The sequence below is a fragment of the Pan paniscus genome, chromosome 8 (genome assembly GCF_029289425.2).
Source record: "Pan paniscus chromosome 8, NHGRI_mPanPan1-v2.0_pri, whole genome shotgun sequence".
Classification (NCBI taxonomy): Eukaryota; Metazoa; Chordata; class Mammalia; order Primates; family Hominidae; genus Pan; species Pan paniscus.
Window position 1 is genome coordinate 63625533 of NC_073257.2, and position 16899 is coordinate 63642431.

The 16899-nt window shown below is 36.4% G+C and overlaps 1 protein-coding gene and 1 long non-coding RNA gene across 5 annotated transcripts in view; both read left to right on the forward strand.

Annotated features, from left to right (window-relative positions):
* The window catches only part of PRKG1 (protein kinase cGMP-dependent 1), a 1295238-nt gene that overhangs the window by 325549 nt on the left and 952790 nt on the right, over positions 1-16899 (forward strand). The gene's annotated exons all lie outside the window — the stretch shown is intronic.
* Positions 1-16899, forward strand: part of LOC134731099 (uncharacterized) — a 133128-nt gene that overhangs the window by 86496 nt on the left and 29733 nt on the right. Inside the window, exon 2 of the long non-coding RNA XR_010113185.1 lies at positions 67-16899. This exon is cut by the window's right edge and continues 29733 nt beyond it. This is a non-coding gene — a long non-coding RNA (uncharacterized LOC134731099). The remainder of the gene's footprint in view (positions 1-66) is intronic.

A 16899-nucleotide genomic window follows, 5' to 3' on the forward strand; every position in this document is an offset into this window, starting at 1 on the left:
AGAGCTGCCTACTGTATTCAGTCTGTGCAGCAACTGGTAAAGGACACAAACAAGAAGTATAATGAGGTCTAATCTTTCTTGACATGAGGCAGGCTGGTCCTCACCTTTTTACGAAGAAAACTTTGATTCAGAAACTTTAATACACAGATATATTTGTGTACATTTATGTACATATTTATGTACTTAAGAATGTTGCGCGAGGTCACAGAGCAACGTCATGGTAGAGCCAGGGCTTACCAGGTGGCATAGGTTTTACATCTCCCTCAATATTTATTAAACTACAAACATCCCTCAGAGATGCTGAGAATCGCAGAGTCCCTCTGTAATATGATCACATGCTGTCTGTTTTTCCTCTAGCTGATCCCTGAAATGCTGGAGTTGGCAGGAAAAAAAAGATAAAGGTGAAATTAATTAAATGGGATAATGCATGTGAACACAGTTTGTAAATTCTAAGGTCTTACAAAAGATTTCTATATTAGTAATAGTTGCAATATGCTCATTTACATGGGCCACTTATCATTCACAGCTAATTACTAAGCAGTACAGTAACAATTATGTGGATGATGAAATACACATCAGATCAACACTTTTGCAAGCTGTTTCAGTTACAATATTCAACTCTCTTCCCTTGGTTTCCATCTTCTAAGTATATTGCTTAGGAAACTTGGATAACTACTGACAACTAAGAAGAATTATGAACATTCATCATACAGGAAGTAAGCATTCATCCAAGAAAAACAAGTGATAGAAATGAAAGATGAGATTCTATTTATGAGCTGCCCATTGGCTTTTCTTATGAGGACTGAATTTGTGGACTCTGTGAAATTTTCATATGCATTGTTACACTGCCTCGGAAATGGCCATTTAAGTTTACAACATGAGACAGCTAGCAGGCCCTCATCAAGTTCTGCAATTCTAACTGTATGTCTCCATTGGTCTCACATCTATGCCCTTGAGTTGGTTTCTACTCATGCCATTTTTCCAAAACAACTGTAATTACTGTAAAAGTTGAACAAGCAAATATTAACTTGGCTGGGATATGATTTTCAAACTACATTACAGTAGAGAACAAAGTTTGTAATGAGATTCTGTGTACTACTATTCAAAGCAATTAGGAGAAATGAGTATTGAGCTCTTAACATTCTGACAAGTTATTTCAATATTGTGTCCAAATAAAGGAACTTTTTGTAATCAAAAAAACTGATTGATTTCTTGAGATTTCATAACATGAGACAAAAAAAGAAACAGTCATCACTGATCTTCCAGCAAGTCACAATTGTAATGTATTGAAAAATTTAATGGCCTTGACTTTAGAAGTGTAATGAGTTTTGTAATTGCTCATGTGAGAGGTTTTTCGTTATGCTGAATATACGGGTGCAAATAAGCAAATATAACAGGTGACATTTGTTGTTCTAATAAAATAAACCCAGCTTTGAACAAGTTTAGTGTAAAAGTTATAAATAATAAAGAAACTTTAAGAAAGAGAATATGTGATCACAGTATTTTTATGGGAAGGTAGGACATCTTGAATACTAATCTGGAATTTTATTGGTAAGAGGGGCCATTTACTGAGTTCTTAGTGTATTTTGAATTTGGCCGAGGCACTGACTATCCGGTTTAATCCTTATAAGCAATCCTGTAGGAAAATACAGCGTGGGTTATCTAAGTAACTTTCCTGAGACCACATAGCCAATAAATGGAAAAGATAATTCAGTTGTGGGTCAATTTCAATATTTCTACTGTCCTAGAGGTTTTGCATAAATATGTGATATTAGAAAGAATTAAATATCAGAATAGTTATGCACGGGGATTTGAGAGAAAGCTCCACAATTATATAGTGAGCATTTCAGTCAAGAGGGAGAAGTGATAAAATTATGTGTAGAGATGAGTAGGTCCTGTTTGGATAACTCATTTGTCTGCATCTAATCTGTATCTTCAGAGTTTTGTAACCTGTTTATATCACATTTAATTTGATATTTGTTCTTTCAAAATCTCCTATAATTGGGTTTACCCTCCAGGTCAGGGATAGATGAGGTTAATCACAACAGGATCAATGAAAATACTAACCGGTAACATTCCCGGAGCCATTACAATCTGACTAACAGAAGGATGGAGTAGAAATAACCATTCTATTTTCAACAAACTTTTGATTTTATCTCATTTTGAATGGGCACAAGAAAATCTAAGAGAGATTCTCTTTAAGAATTTTATTCAAATGTCCCCTTGGGTAAAGTTTGTATGGAGACTCTCAGAGCTAATATATGAGATACTACTTTGATTGTTGAATGAAAAAAGTAAAGAAATAATTATGATAAATCAAATGAAAACTGTATTTATATTATTAAACTGACAAATGTATGGCTTTATTACTTTATAGAATGAAGAGTTCTTAAATCATGTAAGGAATATTTTGTTCTTAAGACAAAGTTGGGACCGGGCGCAGTGGCTCATGCCTGTAATCCCAGCACTTTGGGAGGCAGAGGCAGGCGGATCACTAGGTCAGGAGTTCGAGACCAGCCTGGCCAACATGGTAAAACACCATCTGTACTAAAAATACAAAAATTAGCCAGGCCTGATGGCGGGCACCTGTAATCCCAGCTACTCAGGAGGCTGAGGCAGGAGAGTTGCTTGAACCCGGGAGATGGAGGTTGCAGTGAGCTGAGATCATGCCATTGCATTCCAGCCTGGGCGACAAGAGCAAGACTCCATCTCAAAAAAAAAAATAAAATAAAAATAAATAAATAAATAAATAAATAAATAAATAGAGTTGGACAAAAATGAATTGCGATAATGGTATTATTACTGACGCCTTAAAAATTAGGACACTCTAGTTTCAAATATTAACACATTTCAAAGTTTCTTTTCAAGGACTATGACAGAAAACTTCAAGCAGCAGTCACCAACTCATGACATGGCTTTTTTATTCTGAATGAGGCTTGAGATATTGTACAAAAATGAGTGGATAGTTAAACTTTTTTTGAGCTGGGTACATAAAATGAACTCTTGACTTTTTCTGATAGCCAAGAAATCTTCCCACACACAATCTGCAGGCCAGTTGCAAGTAGCTGTTGATCTCCATGGTCAGGTAAGTTGGTGGGTATCTGCCTACAAGATGTAATTTAATGGGTATGAAAGGTCTTTTATTTGTTCCCCTTCACATCTGTCCTGCAGGTATCACAGGGACTGAAATTCTGCTAGCCAACTGCACTTTAGATTCAGATTCAATTTACACTTTTTCCAAGCACCAACTATACACCCAACTATTGCTGAATTTTTTATATACATGGTTTACATGTGTTTAATTTTTATGAGTGTTTTCCCCTCTTACAACCTACATACTACAGATATTTTACAAGTCAATCAAGAGTCACATGTGGGCAAAACTAATTTAGTATTCAAGTGAGAAAAATATAAAGTAGTCACAAATATTTGATTTTAAGATTAAAATTAGTAACCCCCAATTTTATTGAAATAACAGGAGCCATGTCTCATTCATCTTAGTTCATTGTATTCTTCCTAACACGCACACAAACACCCTTGGCTCTCCTTATGTGTAAATGACATTAAATACACATAATGAATCCTAAACAGAATAAACTGGTGACATCTCAAAGTAGTTGAAAGGGAAAGAAGCAACTAACATAAAAAATAAAAGTGTAAAGAGCCCAGAGTAGTAGGGAGGCCAGGACAGGCCAGACTTCAAGGACAAGGAAGATGAATAATGGGAAACTCATAGAGAAAGTCAAGGATAACCTGGGGTTTATTCTGAACATTGCAACTCCTGTCACCATGCTCTCAACAGCAGTTCCCTGTTACTTAACAATCCATCAGTGCCTTCTATTTCCTATAGAATAAAGTCTGGATTATTTAGCCAGGTTATGCCAGGGTCTCCAAAACCTGTCCCATCTGTTCCTCTAGCATAGCTGATTTAGCCTCTCTAACCACAGTCTCTCCTGTAATGGGCATTTGTACCTGCCATTCTTTTTCTTCTTTCCTAATCATTCCACAAGCCAGCCCAAACATCTTCTGCAAAGACTTCTCTGAGTTAATCCTTTCATCCTCTGTGCTGTGGTACCTCCTACACACTTTATATTGTAGCTTATTTGATCCAATAATTGCAATTGTATGTTTCCCTGGCCAAATTATCCACTAGACTGGGAACTCTTTGGAGACAGAAATTACACTCTACTTACTTATGTGTCCTCAGCCTTTTGTTCAGAGACTGTGGCATGGTAGGCATTCAGTAGATATCTGCTTGATGTGTGAAAATATGGAAATTTATGTTTCTTAGCCTGGCAGTCAAGGTCCTCTTCCAGTCTCACTTTCTAAAGATAAAATGTCATAAGGATTTGGTAAGCTTTTACTTTTCTAGGGATGTAAAATGAGGATGATAAATGTGCCTACTTCAATGGGTTATCATGAAGATTAAATAAAATGGTACATGTAAAACATTTAGCATGGTGTCAAATTGTTGACAAGGACCCAAATGGTATTGACTAGTATCATTATATGACACATTTTTCAATATAGATAGGTTTTTAAGATTATGTAAGAATAAATAAGTATAAGATTAGTATATGGTAAAGACTTTCAATGCTGTGGAAATACCGAAGAGGATCGCATAAAGGGGTGGAGTCGGGTGAGGAGTCAACACTGTCAGGCATCTGAATGCAGAGTAGGGAAAGCAGAGGGAAATTCCAAGGACAAGGAATCATGACACCAGATCAGGGGGATTTAAAGATTACTTTTATTGAAAGAATTTTTTTCATAAAAATCTTTAACAGAGGAGGAAAGCTAGAGTATATTATGTTTAAATAAGCTGAAATTCTTGAGTATTTTGTGAAAGTTCTTCTCTGTGCTCAGTTTGACATATTTTAAATTAGCGGCTATCTTGATAAATTGCTTAGAATCTGAGCTTAAATTTCTTCCCTTCATTTTGTTGACAGAAGTCCTACATTGTTGATTTGCTTTCATTTTGTCTTAAGTCGGGACATTTCCCATGACAGTTAAATAATTTCTGTAATAACACTTCATGCATAACTGCTGGCTAACTATAGCATTATCCTTGCCATTTCTTTTTATAAGCATATACCATGAAAATTTGTGACAATTTTGTTAAAATATACAGCCTCAAATTGGTTTCTTACACATTCCTGTGAATTCTGAATTCTCTTCTTTGAAAGCTTCCTAGATAGCTCAGCATTCACTGGGTTCTCCACTTACTCCCTTGAAGGAGATTTTGAGTGCTTTGAGCAGCTATTACAAACTAGTTAACGGACTTGGGCCAAGTCAGTGCTCTCTTTTCTGCTTCCATTTTATCTCTTGCTGAATGGGAAGCTCTACCAAGCTCTATTCCTCCAGGGAAAGAGTGTACAGATAAGTGAAACAACATATTTGAACTATCTTATAGATCCCTAGAAGAAAGGAACCAAGAACATAATTCTTTGACCTAGTTAACAATTTTTGGCCTGCTTTGTGCTATTGCTGGGTTTGTAGTGGCCTTTGTTTGCTGTTTTCCCTTCCTTTCTGCTCTGTGGACTACTGTCAATTTATTGTCACTACTTCAGGCACATAAAACTGGTGAACAGCAAGGAGATTCTTTACTCTCAGTTATTAGACAATATCTGTCTTTTAGAAGTACCATACAGATGAGGATACAGTTCAAGTTTCATTCAGGGATTTATCTCCCAGGCATCTTTCTACCAAAATGTGTTGACCGTCTCCCTTATCACTACGCTATCATAAAATAAGTATTCAAATAACCATGGCTTTATACATTTGGCCAAGTTCAAAAAGAAAGGTTGCTCTTCTAGCAAATACATGTAAATAGCTTGAGAAGTACAATAAAAGTGCATCCTGCCGCAATCTGTCATTCCATGCCCACGTTGTTAGGTGCTGCTCTTCACGACCATGTCCAAGACTCTGAAAAAGTTTGTGGAGAGCCAGGAAGTGGACAGGGTGGCTAGGTCATCTACAACATGCTGTATGTCAATGGCACATTTTCCTTATCCCATACCATACAACTGGTCCTCAGCCATAACAAGCTCACAGTGGTGCCACCAAACACAGAAGAACTGAAGAATTTGGAAGTGCTCAACTTCCTTAATAGCCAGATTGAGGAGCTGTCCACACAGATCGGCAGCCTTCAGAAACTCAAACACGTGAACCTGGGCATGAATGGGCTAAATACTTTGCCTGAAGGATTTTGCTTTCTACCCAGCTCTTGACCTTCTGGACTTGATGTACAATTTGAATGAAAATTCTCTTCCTGGAAACTTCATCTACCTTACCACCTTCCGTGCACTCTTATGTAAGTGACAATGATTTTGAAATCCTGCAACCAGATATTAAGAAGCTCACAAAGTTGCAGATACCCAGCTTTAGGGATAACAACCTGATCTTGCAGCCTAGGGAAACTGGGGAGTCTACCCAGCTTAAGGAACTCAACATTCAGGGCAACTGCCTGACCCTTCTGCTCCCAGAACTAGGAAACTTATATTTAACTGGTCAGAAGAAGGTATGCAAAGTGGAGAACAGCCCCTGGGTTACCCCAATTGCTGGCTAGTTCCAGCTTGATGTGTCCTGTGTGTTTGAATGTGTCTGTTCTGAGACATATGAGTACCTCTGTGGCAGCACATGCAGGCAAATCCAGAACCACCAAAAAATAATAATCACAAATCAGAAAAGATGAGCTGGAAACACCTGACAGACAGTAACAAATAAGAAGTGGGCATTGGCTGGGTCTCTGGCCTCTTCTCTCACCAACATTTCTGTCCTTTCTTGCTCTGTCTCTCAAATAAATGCAATGTGCGTGTGAAAAATAAAGACATACAATAAAAGGCAAAATGTATTTTATAACAACATTCTATCCTTAAATACTTGGGAATTACTCTTTTAACAAGTTCAGTTACTAGCATAAGTGATTTAACAAGGAATCAAGTATAATTGGATTCTAAGTACCTTCAGGTACAATTTGACCCACATTGTTTTATTCAGTAACAGAAGAAAACACTGCACCTTATTTGCAACTTGACTGCATTTTCTAGGAAGCAGATAAGGTCAGATACTTCAGAAGAACTATTTATCTGCAAGGAGATATCCTTGTACCACACAGAGATTTAGAGGAATTAAAAAAAAACATTTTGTTTAATTTTTTGTGTGTGTATATGGTGCAATTCAGTGCTTTTCCACAAATGATTCAATGGGAGACCAGAGAAATAAGTTAGTATTAGTGTGGTCTTTGAAGCCAAACTGACCTCTTTACATAACTAGGCTTCAGCTGTGTAATCTTAAGCACGTTACTTAAATCCTCCAAGACTCAGTTAGCTCATCTATAAAATGGAGTTAAGTGTCTAACTTTTTAATAGAGCAAGATTAAATGAAATTATGAATGAAACATGCTTTGCACAGTACATGGCACATAAGCAAACAATAACTATTAACCATACTTATTCTCATCTATAAAGTAGATGAAATGACTTCCCATTTTAGACTCTGCGAACCTAATTATATTATAGTTAAAAATATGCAGTATAAATGCTAGCCTATGTTAAGTGAAATAAGCCAGGCACGGAAAGACAAACATCCCATGTTCTCACTTATCTGTGAGAACTAAAAATTAAAAGCAGTTGAACTCATGGAGATAGAGAGTAGAAGAATGGTTACCAGAGGCTGGGAAGGGTAGTAGTGGGGGGATGGTTAATGGGCATGAAAAATAGTTAGAAAGAATAAATAAGACCTAGTATTTGCTAGCACAACAGGATGACTATAGTAAAAATTAATGTAATTGTTCATTTTAAAATGACTAAAAGAGTATATTTGGATTGCTTGAAACACAAAAGATAAACGCTTGAGGTGATGGACACCCTACTTACCCTGATGTGATTATTATGCATTGCATGCCTGGATCAAAATATCTCATGTGACCCATAGATATATACACTTATTATGTACCCTCAAAAATTAAAAATTAAAAAAATAAATGCTAGTAAACCACAGATGGTAAGTCTTAGGAAATCTTGCATCACATTAAATTCTGTTTCTCACACAGTCTTTGTCATCCAGTGTATATTTTGCATTTATAGCACATCTCAATTAGATTAACCTCATTTCAAGTTCTCAATTGCTATGTGAAGCCACCATATTCTACAGTTCAGGATTGTGCAATTTCCACCTTCCCATTCCCAGTTGAGTAATTCTTATCTGGAGATGATCTCAGCTGGAAAAAGGGAATCTCTGCATTTTGCTTGTCAGTCCTGAGGCCAGTGACAGCTGTGCTTTTCTACGTTACTAAAAGAAGGTTTGGCATCAATGTTTAAAAAAGTATAAAAAAGTGCATCTCTCATCCTGAGAGTCAACTTGAGCAAATGCAATCATTCAGTCTTTCTCTAACCCTTGTGTAAATCTGGAATGTGTTTCTTTCTGCAGTTTGACATGAGCCCGGTCTCTGGATTGTAAAAATCAAACAAAACTGTCTGACCCTGAAATTGATTCTGCAGCCTTTCCAAGTCCAAGGACTTGCTTCCCTGGGCAATTGTGAGGCTCTCATTTTAGTGCCTCGGAGAAGCAGAGAAAATACAGATACAGACAGAACGAGATAATAGTAATAGCAATAGAATCAATAACTACACTTTCACTAGCATACGTTCTAGCATTTTCTGAGGCCTATGTGCCAAGAAGTGTGCTGTCTTAGATATCCATCATCTGATTTAATAGAATATAGTATTTTAAAAATTGGATCTCCTGAGGTTTTACAGAAAGACCCTTATTTAGATGAACTCTTTTAAAAACTAAGGTCAATCAAATTAGATACAGCACTACTAGCTTGCATTGTCAACCTCGTTAAATGTAATTTTCTTAAAGGATACCTTTCTACCCTCAAAAGCTCATGCACACTAAGGTTGACTTTTCTTTATAATCTTCCTAACTACAGAATATTATTACTGTTATTTTAATGTTCAATTTTTAAATTGTTTGAAAGCATTTATTGAGCAGTTACAATATGCTGGGCACTGACCTAAGTACTTTATCTACATTATCTCATTTAATCCCTATGGAAACTAAATAGTAGACATTTATATTGTCATTATATTCATTTGTTAGATTCATTTACCTATGGAAAAATAGATGCTCAGTGATGTTAACAACAAAACAAAGAAAAATAAGCCACTTCCATTTTCACAAAGACACTAATTGACAGAGGTGGAACTCAAACCTCAAAAAGTTTTTGTGAGCATACTATTAGCGAATAAAATATTGCTATGATATGATATATTTATGCATAGCACAGTAATTTGTTTCCTCAAAAATTATATGAAATAATTACCTTTTTATCTCTTCATCGTGGAAAAATTAGCCTAGATTACAAAAATCAAGGCAAGAAGTTGTTTTTGCTTCAAATAGCACTAGACTTATTTAGTTATTAAATAGTTCAATATTGGATAAAAGTGTAAGCTCCAGAATTAGATGACCTATATTCAGACTCTAATAATTTCCAGCTGAGTAATCAAGAACAAGTTATTTAACTCCCCTAAACCTCATTTTTCCCATCTGCAAAATGGAAGTAATAACTGCAATAGATTAATGCAGTTAGCACTGTGTCATACACATAGTAAGACCTTCATGAATATTAGGTTGGTTGTTATAATAATAAGAATTAAAATCTTATATATTTCTGCATTCTACAAGAAGTTCACAATACCTGGAAAAGGATGCTCTTTTTCTTTTTTCTAAATTGATATGTCAGGCTGGACACAGTGGCTTCCACCTGTAATCCCAGCACTTTGGGAGGCCAAGGCAGGAGGGTCACTTGAAGCTAAGACGGGTCTAGAGACCTTGTCTTTACAAAGAAAATTGTTTTAATTAGCTGGGCATGGTGGCACGTGCCTGTAGTCCCAGCTACTCAGGAGGCTGAGGCAGAAGATTGCTTGAGCCCAGGAGTTTGAGGCTATAGTGAGTTATAAGCACATCACTGAACTCCAGTCTGGGTGACAAAGCAAGTCCCTGTCTCTAAAAATAAAATAAAATAATTTATATGCCATAGTAGTACATATCTTTGGGATGCATGTGATACTTTGATACATGTCTACAATGTGGAATGATCACATCAGAGTAATTGGGATATCCATCTCCTCAAACATTTATTTTTTCTTTGTGTTGGGAATATTACAATTCTTCTAGCTATTTTGAAATATACAACAAATTATTATTAACTGTATAACTATAAAATACTATACTATTGAACACTAGAACTGATAGCTTCTCTCTCTTTATTTTTGTACCCATTAGCCAACTGTTCTTCATTCCCCATCCTTCCTTTCCTTCCAGGCCTCTAGTAACCACCATTCTACTTTCAACCAACATGAGATCCACCTTTTTAGCTCCCACGTATGAGAGGAAACATGTGATGTTTGTCTTTGTGTGCTGTGCTTATTTCACTTAACACAGTGACCTCCAGTTCCATCTACATTGCTGCAAATGACAAGATTTTATCCTTTGTTATGGCCCATTAAGGTTCCATTGTGGGCCGGGTGTGGTGGCTCACGCCAGGCCGAGGCAGGCAGATTATCAGGTCAGGAGATCAAGACCATCCTGTCTAACACGATGAAACCCCGTCTCTACTAAAAATACAAAAAAAAAAAAAAAAAAAATAGCCGGGCGTGGTGGCAGGCGCCTGTAGTCCCAGCTACTCGGGAGGCTGAGGCAGGACAATGGCATGAACCTGGGAGGTGGAGCTTGCAGTGAGCCCAGATCGCGCCACTGCACTCCAGCCTGGGCGACTGAGCGAGACTCCGTCTCAAAAAAAAAGATTCCATTGTGTATATATCTAACATTTTCTTTATGCATGTATCCACTGATAGACACTTATGTTGCTTCCATATCTTGACTATTGTGAATAATGCCGCAGTAAACATGGGAGTGCAGATATCACGTTCATGTACTGATTTCCTTTCAGCAGTGAGATAGCCAGATCATGTAGTAGTTCTCTTTTTAGGCTTCTGAGGAATCGCCATAATGTTTTCTGTAATAGCTGCACTAATTTCCACTCCCACCAACAGCGTAAAAGAGAACCCCTTTATTTACATCCTCTCCAGTACTTGTTATCCTTTCTCTTTTTATAGCCATTCGAACTGGGGTGAGATGATATCTGTTTGTGGTTTTAATTTGCATTTCCCTGATAATTAGTGATTTTGAGCATTTTTTGAAATACACCTGTTTGCCATTTGTAGATCTTTTTTCCAGAAATATCTATTCAGGTCTTTTACCCACTTTTAAATTTGATGATAATGATTTTTTTGAAGTGATTGAATTGTTTGAGTTTGTTTTGTTTTGTTTTGAGACGGAGTCTTGCTCTGTCACCCAGGCTGGAGTGCAATGGCGTGATCTCAGCTCACTGCAACCTCCACCTGGGTTCAAGCAATCTTTGTATTTTTAGTAGAGACGCAGTTTCACCATGTTGGCCAGGCTGGTCTCGAACTCCTGACCTCAAGTGAAACGCCTGCCTCATTCTCCCAAAGTGTTGGGATTACAGGCGTGAGCCACCGTGCCTAGCTCTTCAAGTTTTTCAGTGTATCCCTTGTCAGATGGATAGTTTACAAATATATTCTTCGATACTGTAGGATTTCTCTTCGCTTTGTTGTTTCATTTGCTATGCAGAAGCTTTTTAGCTCATTGTAATTCCATTTTCCTATATTTGCTTTTGTTGCTTGTGCTTTGTAGGTCTTACCCAAAAAATCTTGACCCAGGCCACTGTCCTATAATGTTTCTCCAATATTTTCTTCTAGTAGTTTTATAGTTTCTTTCCTGGCTGTGCAGGGACTTGCTGGGAGACGCAAGCCTCTCTGAGCCAACAAGACCTGGTCCTCCAGTGTTGGCCTGACAGCAACCTCCTCAGGGGCCCAGTCTCAGCTCCAACCATTCTACTGCATTCCATCTGTGCTGAAACCTGCTGGGAGACATGCACCAGCCTGAGCCAAGGAGAAAGGGGTCTCCTTTTTGGTTTTAGAAAAGAGAGGGAGAGGATACTGTTTTCTGAGTACTGACTTTGATGAGGTGCCAAGCAACCTAAGAAAGCTGCTCATCTGTCTCATCTTGTGTCACATGTCAGGAGTTTCCCACTTTTGCACTAGGTGTTTGTAGCATTAACCTAAGTCCTTTGGATTGCCTAATAACACTAGACCTGAAGCAGTTGAATAGACTTATGATTATGTGTTTCTATTAAAGAACTTAGATACCTATCTGAAATGTAATAGTTTGCAAGTTCCCAATTTATTTTACTATTCATACTTTAAATTAGTTAGGAAGACTGGAAGAAGTTTAAATGCAACTACTGACCTCATTTCAGTTTTCAAGTCAACTTGCAAATTTTTCAAGTGATAGCACTTTTGAGATAACGGAATTATAGGTTTATCAGCATGGGTCTGGATATAAGGTCTGGCATTCCTATGGCTATTTAAATTGCTCCAGACACATATTTCTGAAAATTATGATGATAGGAGTAAATAAGTTTCTGGGACATAATGACATCAATTCTGTAGTAAATTCTTTTTTCATTAATATCCTGCAAATTATCAAATTAATGGATAAAATACCCAAGTAATTACTCCAGAGAATATACAAGATGCATTTTAAGTTTGCTAGCTTTGCCTTTAAAAAATAGCTAATTTTCTTTCTTGATGTACGGACAAGAAGAGATCGGCTAGAGTAAAAACAAAAGTTACTTTCAACATAATGATTTCTTTATCATAAATACAAGCCTCAGCTCACTGACTATCATGTGATTTAAAAGAATAGCTTTCCCAGTGTTTTCCCTTTGGGACATAGATTATTTAAGTGCTGAATACAGTAACTTAAATATCTTATTCAACATAGAATAAGAACCTTGACTTTTTTCATTAGGTTAGAATTAGTGCATAGAAGCTAAGAAATAGTAAAACTTACGTAATCATATTATGCTTGGGAAACTTGGTTTTCTTGCAAACAAAGGTATTTGTTTCTTATTTATTGTGTTGATCATGAAAATAGCATCTCTACCCTGAGGTGTTACAAAAAATTAATCAAGTCAGCATGTATACTGCATATGTATCTTCTGGAATATTTACCATTTAATCAAGAACCTAAAAAATATATAACCTAGCTCCCAAAAAGTAACATCAGTGGTTAACTGTCAGGTTAAAGAAAAGTAAAATAAGGCTGGGCATGGTGGCTCACGCCTGAATCCCAGCACTTTGGGAGGTCGAGGTGGGTGGATCATTTGAGATCAGGAGTTCATGAGCAGCCTGGCCAACATGAAGAAACCCTGTCTCTACTGAAAATACAAAAAAGTTAGCCAGTCCTGGTGGTGTGCACTTGTAATCCCAGCTACTCGGGAGCCTGAGATAGGAGGATTGCTTGAACTCGGGAGGCAGAGGTCGCAGTGAGCCAGGATCGCACCACTGTACTCCAGTCTGGGCTACAGAGTGAGACTCAATCTCAAAAAAAAAAAAAAGTAAACTAAAGATAGCAAAAAATATGTTTCTCTTTTCTTTTTTAAAAATGTTTTTAAAAAATTAAAGAATTAACAGATAAAATTGCACGTACAGATGTGTCACTTAAGGTCAGAGATATGTTCAAAGAAATGCATTGTTAGGTAATTTTATTGTGCAGACATCATAGAGTATATTTACAAAAGCCTGGATGCTATAATCTACTACACACCTAAGATATGCAATACAGCCTATTGCTTTGAGGCTACAAACCTGTACAGTGTGTTACTCTACTGAATATTTTAGGCCATTTTAACACAATGATAAGTATCTGAGTATATAAATATGTCTAAACATAGAAAGACACAGTAGAAACACAGTATTACAATCTAATTGAGATCACCATCATATATATGATTCATCACTGACGGAAATATCATTATGTGGCACATGACTGTATTTACCATGCAAAAAATGATAGTTTGAAGTATATATACATTGTGGAATGACTAAGTCTAGCTAATTACCATATGCATTACCACAGGTAGTTACCATTTTTGTGGTGAGAACACTTTATATCTATTAGCATTTTTCAAGAACACGGGAATATTATTAACCATAGTCATGATGTTATACAATAGATTTCTTGACCTTATTCCTCCTACATTACTGAAATTTTGTATCCTTTGACCAATATCTTCTCAACCCCTTCCAAAATCCCTCCCCACTCCAGCCCCCGGTAGCCACCATTCTACTCTTTACTTTTGTGAGATAAGGTTTTTAGATTCTACGTATAAGTGAGATCATGCAATAAATTTCTTTCTGTGCCTGGCTTATTTCACTTAACGTGATGTCTTCTAGGTTCATCCATGTTGTCTCAAGTGACAAGATTTCCTTCTCTTTAGAAGGTTGAATAGTATTCCATCGTACATGTTTGTGACATTTTCTGTATCCATTCATCCACTGATGGACACTTCGGTTGATTCCATAGCTTGGCTATTGTGAATAGTGCTGCAATGAACACGGAAGTGCAAATATCTCTTCAATATACTAATTTCATTTCCTTTGGATATATACCTAGTGTTGGTGTATATTGGTATATAAGTATATATACATTGGCATTGATGGATTATATGGTACTTCTATTTTTAACTTTTTGAAGAAACATTATACTGTTTTCATAATGGCGTATTAATTTACATTCACACCAAAGTACACCAGGATTTCCTTTTCTCCAGATCTTCAGTGATACTTGTTATCTTTTGTCTTTTTGATCATAGCCATTCTAACAAGTGTGAAGTGATACCACATTGGAATTTTAATTTGCATTTCTCTGATGATTAGTGATGTTGAGCATTTTTTAATATACCTGTTGGCCATTTGTTTGTCTTATTTTGAGAAATGTCTATTCAGGATCTTTGCCTATTTTGGGGAGATATTAGATACATTTTATTTTTTATTTGTTTTTTATTTCAGAAGGTTTTTGGAGAACAGACGTTGCCCATTTTTAATGGAGTTACTTGTACTCTTGCTATTAAATTGTCTTAGTTTCTTACATATTTTAGGCATAGTTTGCAAATATTTTCTCCCATTCTGTAGGTTGTCCCTTCACACTGCTGATTATTTTTTGCTATGTAGATGCTTTTTATTTTGATGTAATTTGTCTATTTTTGATTTTGTTGCCATTGCCTTTGGTGTCATATCCAAAAATTCATTGCCCAGGCCAATGTCATGGAACCTTTTCCCTAGGTTTTCTTCTAATAGTTTTATAGTTTTTGGCTTTACATTTAAGTATTTAAATCATTTTTAGTTTATTTTTGTATATGATGTGAGATAAGGGTCTAATTTCATTCTTCTACATGTGGATATTCAGTTTCCCCTACACCATTTATTGAAGAGAACGCCCCTTCGCCCTTATATACTCTTGGTGCCTTTGTCATAAATCAGTTGGCTGTAAATGTGGAGATTTATTTCTGCCCTGTCTCTTCTGTTCCATTGGTCTATGTGTCTGTTTTGTCATACAAAAGACATAAGTAATTTACAAATAGCATTACAGTATTAGAGTATTGTGAATTTAACTGTGTACTTATTTTTACCAGCGGGTTTTATACTTTCAGAGTTTTTGTGATACTCACTAGCTTTTGTGCTTTCAGCTTAAAGAATTCTGTTTAGCACTTTTTGTAATGAGGTAGATGGTAATGAACCCACTCAACTTTTGTTTTTCTGAAAATGTCTTTAATTCTCCTTCATTTCTGAAGGACAGCTTTGCTGGCTACAGTATTCTTAGCTGGGTTCCTTGTTTTTTGTTTTTGTTTGTTTGTTTGTTTGTTTTAACAATTTAAGTATGCCATCCCACTCTCTCCTGGCCTGTAAGATTTTTGCTGCGAAGTCTTCTGCTAGCTGTATTATAATTTTTTGTAAGTTATTTGCTTCATTTCTCTTGCTGCTTTCAGGATCTTCTCTTTGGCTTTGATTTTTGAGTTTGATTGTACTATGTCTTAGGGAAATCTTTTTTTTTTTTTTTTTGGATTAGATATGATTGGAGACTTTTGACCTTGTACTTAGATACTTACATCATTCTCCAGATTGAGAAAGTTTTCTGCAACTGTTTTTTTAAAATAAATGTTCTAACCCCTTTATCTTTCTCTTTTCCTTATTTAACTCCCATGACTTGTACATTTGCTCTTTTATTTATTTATTTATTTATTTGAGATGGAGTCTCACTCTGTTGCTCAGGCTGGAGTGCAGTGTTGCAATCTCAGCTCACTGCAACCTCCACCTCCTGAGTTCAAGTGATTCTCCTGCCTCAGCCTCCCGAGTAGCTGGGATTGCAGGCATGTGCAACCATGCCTGGCTAATTTTTGTATTTTTAGTAGAGATGGGGTTTCACCATGTTGGCCAGGCTGGTCTTGATCTCCTGACCTCAGGTGATTCACCTGCCTTGACCTCCCAAAGTGCTGGGATTACAGGTGAGAGCCACCACACCCGGCCACATTCTCTCTTTTGATGCTGTTCCATACACCTTGTAAGCTAGAAATATTACAAGAATTTCTTTACTTTTCATATTTTTTCTTATCTGACTGTATATTTCCATATATTTCTGACTGTATGTTTTCAGTTTCACAGATGGTTTCTTCTGCATGATCTTTTCTACTGTCAGTGACCTCTATTGCATTTTTTCATTTTGTATTGTTTTCTTCCAAGATTTCTGTTTGACTTTTTTCAAATCCTGTATTAAATTTCTCATTCTGGTCACTTATTGATTTCTTCATTTGGTGAATTGTTTCTTTATATTTTCTTGGAGTTTGCTGAGCTTTCTTAAAAGAACTATTTTGAATCTTTTTCAAGCAATTATGTTTGTTTAGTGATATGATATTTCCCCAATAGTTCTTGATCCTTGTGTCTGCATATTTGAGGAATTAGGTATTTATTCCAG